Here is a 7,841-nt window from a genome sequence, read left to right as displayed (position 1 = left end):
CTGAGAAGCTCCTCTTTCCCTCTCTCTCTCTCTCTCTCTCTCTCTCTCTCTCTCTCTCTCTCTCTCTTCCTCTCTGTCTGTTCCCCAGCGATGCATCATCGCTATGCGTTGAATGTAAGTAGACATTTGGTGGGAAGCGAGAGATCTTGTTTATCCGGCGTAGTCATCGTTATTTCAGCGTGTAAGCGCGTAGACCGCATATTATCATGATGCATGACGTCGTATCTGTCATACTCGAGACGCTTCCGGGCTTCCGCCAAGTCATGTAACTTTGAGACGTCGCAGCATGAGGCACGATGATGATTACGTAATGAGGAAACTTGCCGGCATGTACAGCACGTAATGTGCATAATAAATACGTATATCTCGCACCTAATACGCTCGCGCTCGCCTTCGCGTCTGGCAACTCTTATAATGTTGTGTCTAATTGAACTTTATATTTAACTATTTTTTCTTTCCCGGACATTTTGTTTAAAAACGCGCTTTATCGACCTGACACGCTATCAAAATAACACATCATATGTGCATATATTTTTGTCCCTTTCTCTCCTCTAGTATCACAACAGAAGCGCTTTTTCCCGCCGGACGGTGAGCGGAATCTACATTTTTCTCGAAGAGAGAATAACGACGTTCGTGGACGGTTAATGCGATCCACGGAAGGACATAAAATAAAGTACCGTTCTTTTTTTTCTTTTTTTATCGCGTAATACCAAACCGGACGATTAATCTTTCGCGCCGCTTAATGCGCAGAGGGTCATTAAGATCGATATAAAGTCGAGTCAATCACCCGAGGAAGTTACACGCGCGCGCGCTCGCACTGTAGATACCGTGCAGCCGCGCGTTATTGGCTGGATCGCGCGAGTTTCGGTCATAGCTGTAAATATTAAGGCGCAGTCAGGGCCCGGTAAATTGGCAGATGGTTCCCAAATTGATAGATTATGATTAATCGCCCATCGATCCAAATCTCTAACTAAGCACGGGGCGGGTTTTTCAAGGTATTCGTCGCGCGCTAGACGCGAGGCGCAGCAAGCGAGAAGGCGTTATTGAGAATGATGAACGATGTTTGCTGCGAGCAGAGCGGTTTTTGCAACATACAGACTCGCCGCGCCTCTATATACACACATACACATGTCTAATAACGCATACAGAATCGTCAGAATTGCACGAACGGACGCACGTCTGATACAATCGTCGTCCACTCGGCCACACGCCTATCGTCGCGCACAGATTACGAAGGAAGTGCGCGATGTAGATTTCGTCGTGGTTACAAACGACTCGTTCTAATCCGGCAACGCCGAGCCACGTATGAGCCGTAATTACGTTTCATTAGGCGCTATATTTCGCGCGCGGAGGCACTTATCAGAGGCACCCACGGGGATAATTCAATGCTATCGTACATTGTACGCGCGTTGTGAAACGTTCCACGTGTACGCGGAAAGACGCCGCGAATAAATTAGCGAGTACGATTCGCATCTTCCGTCGCTCTGTCGCTGTGTATCAGCAGATACGACGAGAAAGTGGAAATTCGTGTTTCGGCGGCCGCGCAACCCCGGCACGGTCGCCCTTTCAAGATGAGGCGCTAATAAAAACGGAGATGATGGCGCGAGCCGGTGTAATAATCACGCTAGATTAAAACTTTTATACCGCGGCGGGGAATAATTATGAAAGATGAAACGCGCTCTTGTGCGGAAGATTACCGAGAGCGATAGGAGCGTTCATTTGTTTATAATCCACTTTGAGGCGCCAATCTAGCCGAGCGCCGGATTTTTTTTTCTTCTCCCTTCCCTCCCTGCCTTTCCTTTCTCAACGATCCACGAGAAACACGTACTCCCGATAGGAGGCAATTGCGCAACGCCGACGCTTTCTGTACGCTTCGAAAAGTGTGAAATCTCGGCGCGTCGCGCGATTACTTCGCCAATCACCGCGAATAAATATATGCGAAGTATATGTACATATGTATATGTACGGATCCGGTGTGTAGACTCTCTTTTTATGACGCTAATGGCTTTAACGCAATCTATGTAAATCATAATATAAACTAGTTACGTTTTATCACGCCGTAACTTTCTTCATCGCAGATACGCAGCTGACAAAAAACGTAATTTATTACGCGGGGATCGTAAATGTTAATGCGCACTTCTTCGTTACCGGCTTCTCCCGCCACTTCTTTCCCCCTCCTTCCTCCGATATTTGCAGTAGCGGGAAGAACGTTGCGTTGGCAGATACTATTAAACATGCGAAAAATTCGATAATGTTGCATATAATGACGCTAATAATCTGCACTGATTAGTGTTTACTATTAATTTCATAATCTTGAGACCTTATCTCTACAGTATTGTATACGAAGAGAAAATTTTATACATAAAAAAAAATTACTACAGAATTTCCTAACCGAGGAATTGATAAACATTCTGCAGAGAGAGAGAGAGTAACTGACTATCCTTTCATTTCATATATATATTTTAGAAGTCGAAATATGTGTTAACAGAAAATTTACTATAAATATAATAAAGTAAATATCCAAATAATAAGAAATTATGTATTTTTATTAAATATAAAATAACATTTATTTTATTTTATTAACATTTATTTATTTTTTTAATAAATTACATTTTTATTTAAAAAATAATAATTGGAATCACTGATAAAATTTTTATTAAAAAATAATTAATAGAAAGAGAATCACTGACAAAATGTTTATATAAAACTTTGGTTTGTCAGTGATCTAAAATTAATAAGAAATAAAATAATCAATAGATATCATTATAATTTTAATGAGATATTAGACAATGCCGGTTGTACTAGTAATTAAACTAAAAAATGTATCATATCCTAATTCAACAAAATTCCAAACGCTTTCTCTCTCTTTTAGAAATATTAAAAATATTATTATTATTTTGATTTCAATTAGGATATGTTCAATTATTGGAAATCTTTTATCTTAAAGTTGAAAAGAATTTATATGAAAAAAAATTACAATATTCTCTCCGTGTACGAAAAAAAAAGACAGGGCTCATAGACTTCGCAATTTGTGAATCAACCGATTAATCTGAAATGAATTTTACGACAAGGACGTTGAGAAAAAAGCGCGTCGAAATGCTACTTCCGCGTAGAAAGAATCTACGGAATAGATGGGCGACAATAAAGATGTGGCTTTGTGTGTTTAATATTCCAAGAGCGAGTGCAATTCCTAATCTCGCGAAAATATTGGAAGGAAGCCATCGGATCATTAAGTAAGTACCAATCGTGCACTGCCAAGTGATTGGACGCCTGGCGGAAAATAGAAGACGACGAGATCCACTGTTCGCTATCGATCGGCCAGGTACACCGGCTAATGGCGAGAAAGTGGAAATCGTCGAATGCCGCCGCCGTCGTCTCTGGGGCCCTCGGACTTAATTTCATAATGCAAGATGCTGCGCGCGAGAAGGGAGAACGAGAGCGAGGGGGTGGCAGAGGGAAGAGAATGCCGGCGTAAGAATCAAGAATAGCGTAGAAACGACGGGTATGAAACGATGCGATAACGAGACGCCACGCTACGAGAATATTTCGTATCGTCGAATCGTTATATCTCGTCGAAGGGACGTTCCTTGGCTTGCTACGTGCTTAACGACCATGCGCGTCAAAGAGCCTTCACCGCGCAAAGTACATGTGAAGTATGTGCAGCGGGAACTGTATCATGCTTGGCGCGAAACTTGGACAATCAGAAGAAAGGTTCGCTCGCGCATAATCGGGACGTCGCGCATAAAATGGAATGTGTATACACGATTTACCGTTGACGACCGTCTCAGATAAACAATCCGAGACAGGTTTCGCGAAGAAGTTTGCTCATACATCAAGGACTGAGGAAACTCGTATCTTCTAGATGTATATTAGACTCGAAAATACAATTTTGTTAAAAAAAAAACAAAATTAATCCAGTCTTATTTAAGAGCATAATAAACACACACAGAAAAATATCATTCCACTATTAAGAAAAGCGATTACTCCATTTACTTTTCTTCTTTTGAGTAATTGTTATCCCTTGCTACTAAGGAATATCGTCTCGATAAAAAAATTGATAATAAATTGATAATAAAATTTTGATCTTAAAATGTACTCGTCGCAAACCTTAAAAAATCTCATCATTATGTACTCAAAAGAAAAATATTTTCTTTTTGGGAGAATATTAACCTAGATATTATTCTATATTGAGGGAAAAGTTGATCCGACTCTATAATGAGTAAAGCGAATTTTAAAAATGTTTAATATTCTCTACTGAAATGCTAAACTTGCTAAGATTCAAGATGTATGCTAAGATGTATTGCTAAGATGTATTTTTAATAAGTTTGATATTTATGATGATGATGGACTTATGTGTGTGTGATAGATTTACGAATATAGGGTCCCAAAACAATCTACGAAGCTCTCGTGAGAATGTAAAGCGGGTCGAGGTAAACATAAAAGTCTTATACTAATTTGCGATATTAGTAATAATAACCGAGAAATTAATTACAAAAGATTAATGAAGAACGCACGCTAAATGGAGGACGCGATTAATAAAGGAACACTCGAGTCGCAGCACGGATCCAGTAATATAATACGCGGATGTTACGCGCGGCGATTGGAAGAACAACGCGTTACTGCCTGCTTATATCGCTGCGCTCCTACATTTCTCCTCGACGTGATGTGACAGTAAGCACGGCAAGACGTAGGAACGTAACGATATAAGCATAGGCAGTGCTGCGTTGTTTTTCCAATCGCCATGTGCCGACATTCGCGCGTTATATTACTGGGTCGCGCTGATTTGAGCGCTTCGTCCTCTACCATTCAGCACACGCTTTTCCTTATTCTTTCGTAATTAATTTCTCGGTTATTATTAGAAATATCGCAAAACGATATAGAACCTTTATGTTCACCTCGACCCGCTCCACGTTCTCACAAAAGCTTCGTAGATTGTTGTGAGACACTCTGTATAAATTTATAAAATACTTGGAACACATAAACATTTACTTGGATGTATTTTTCTGTACGCAAGAAAGTAGTTACAAAGAAGATATATGTCAAATTTCTCTTCGGAGAGTTTAGTTAGAAACGCCCAAGTACTTCTCCGAGCAATGACGGTCTCGCATCGGCAAAGTTTTGCGAAAGCACGCGGAAGTGGTGTCTAATCTCAGAGAAACGTCGGCCTGCGCAATCAGCTGCGCTGTCTTAAATAATACAGCCGAATGCGTATTTCCTGCTGGTAACGCGATTAAGAAGTTTACGCGCCATTCTTGCCACTTCTGGTCGCTATAACATTACTTTTTAACTTTTCCCTGCGTAATTGCTCTTTCGCGCCGCGGATGAAATTTTCATGCCGGCCCCACGGATTTCCCCAAGATTGGAAGTGACGGGCGAGAACGCGGCGCGCGTTCTTGAATTTCGCGCCGATAAATAAAGCCGCGCAAATAAAATTACGGTCCGTTATTGCGGCGCGTCAAGCAGCCGATAACTGCAACGTTATATCGTGCACTTGATATTGTGAGCGCGAGCTGACCGTGAACGGGATCGAGTCCCTTAAAATTTTACTATCCTCTGTACATTTAGTTATGAAATAAAAGTACCAATATACGCGCTTAATCCTGGATATTCTTATTATTTAGTTCTTAAATTATTAATATTAATTTATAACATTTTCAACAGTAGATTAATATTTATATTAATAAATATTGATCCCCCTAAATGTGAATATTGAAATATTCAACAGAAAATATATACAACACATGTTGAACATATATACAAAGAGAAAAAATATTTAAAAAATAAAAAATATTTATTCAACAAATACTAATAATATATTTACTTGAATCTACATTCCTTTATTTTAAGTAGAATAAACAAGATTGGTTAACCTTACCAATGCAGCAAATACGGAACGCACATGTTCGTTATTCAAGAAACTACTTCGAAAGAAGTGAATGAAAGGATCGCGCTGCTTATTGATCGACTTTAGCAGTTGCATTGTTGATTCTATCGGGACAAAAAATATATGCGCTTTTATACCAGAATAATATATAAATTTCACGAGATAGAAATCCGTTCCCAATTAATCGATCTCCCGTGTTTTTGTACTCTCAAACGTACATTCATCGATGTAATTCAGGTGTGGCAGCTGAAATGAAGTTATCCATTATCCACAACGTTCACTTATTCAAAGCGAATTACAGAGCTGCGATTTCAATTGACGGAGACTTTATTGGGCCATAAACGACACGCGTCGGATATCAAACGACAAGATAATTGATGGCTAGTAATTATGTATCGATCGAGCGAAAAAATAAAAGGAGGTCGTCGAGTTCAACAAAACTCGCTCGAGCAAATGTCGGATTAGGCGCACGAAATATGTAATTAACGAGAAATTATGTAAATTGACTCGCTAATTATGAATATCAACAACGCGACTGCATCGACTCGGTATGTCCACCATCGTCATTTATTTATTTATTAAGTAAATGTTTGCATTAATAAGGAGTACGAGTGAAGAATCGAGAGCGCATCATCTCGAGGCCGGTGCTCGAAGGAACGGAGATCGGGACACGAAGCTATACGTGCCCTTTGATAGCCTTCCAAGTTACCGTAGTTTCTCCGTTGTACTTCGAGATGGGCTAGCCCAGGGGGTAAACGACGAAAGCCACGAAAGTCGTCGGTCGAGGGTGAGCTTTCGTTTCTCGAGCTTGCCTTTCGCTCCTTTCGTTCCCGAAGCGCGCGGTGTACACCGGCCGGCCGGCGTACACCGGACGTATCCCGTTGTTCCAGCAGGACGCTCTCGGCGCTGTTATTTTTCACATGGTCCGGGGAAAAAGTTTGATCGTTCCGACCAGCCAAATAAATTGTCTGCGGAAGTGCTCGCGCGCAGCCACCATCCGAGCTTCTTGCTCTGCCGTCCGCGCGCGAACCCTCCCGTTTTTTCCTCCTACCTCGGAAGCTCGCAGTCTCCCACGTCGTGGTCACGGGAACAAATTAATACAGGGGTGCGTCGCATCCCCTAACAGACTCGGAGACCCGTTAAAGCTTTCCGATAACGGGCGATGTGATGACGGGACACTGGAGTCGGCGAAGGCGGCGAGGAAGTTTTCTCCCTTTCGCCTCCGTCTCGCCGCGACTTCTCGCGCGACTCCTCACCGATCGCGAATTTTTTTATGCGTCCAAGTTCCCACGCTCGACTAAGTGATAGTCCAAAGTTCCAATAACGACGACGCGGACGTTTTTAATGTCGCCATGTCACCGTGCAAGATCGAAGCGCGCGGAGCATCGCGAGGCGTCGTCTATGGTGGCATTAAGAGTCAGTTAATGTCGGAATTTTATGCTCCCGTAGATAGCCACAGAGCTAAGTTACGAATCAATTCCCGGCTGTTAACGGAGTTGAAGAAGAAGTGCGGGAAAGAAAGACGAGCTTTTCGAAAATCCGCCGGTCTTCTCCACCGGCCAACTCTTCCCACTCGCTAATACAAAGTTAACTTTGAAACGTAATTATAAAGTTTAAAAAGAACGCGCGGATAAGAAGGAAGTAAACAAGAAGCGAATAAAGAAGTTGATGGACTTGCGGACGAAAGAGAAAGTGACTTCTTTTTATCGCCGTATATCACACCATATATTAAGAGAATAAAATATGAATTCCCTAAAAAACATCCCTAAAAACAAAGCTGTCGTGCTCGCTTTCTAACGTTAATACACTATGTGAGAGGAAAAAATATTTAAGAAATTAAAAATATTACTTGATAGATACTAATAACATGTTCACTTAAATTTTAATATTTAAGTAGAATAAACAAATGCTTTTATAAATAGTTAAGGTTTTCAGAAAATATATTTTCTTATTTTAA

This window comes from Odontomachus brunneus, unplaced genomic scaffold, assembly GCF_010583005.1.
Source record: "Odontomachus brunneus isolate Ranch 3 - 2012 unplaced genomic scaffold, Obru_v1 Obru_scaffold_001, whole genome shotgun sequence".
Lineage (NCBI taxonomy): Eukaryota > Metazoa > Arthropoda > Insecta > Hymenoptera > Formicidae > Odontomachus > Odontomachus brunneus.
The sequence above is the reverse complement of the archived record's forward strand: the minus strand, read 5'-3'. Positions refer to the sequence as shown.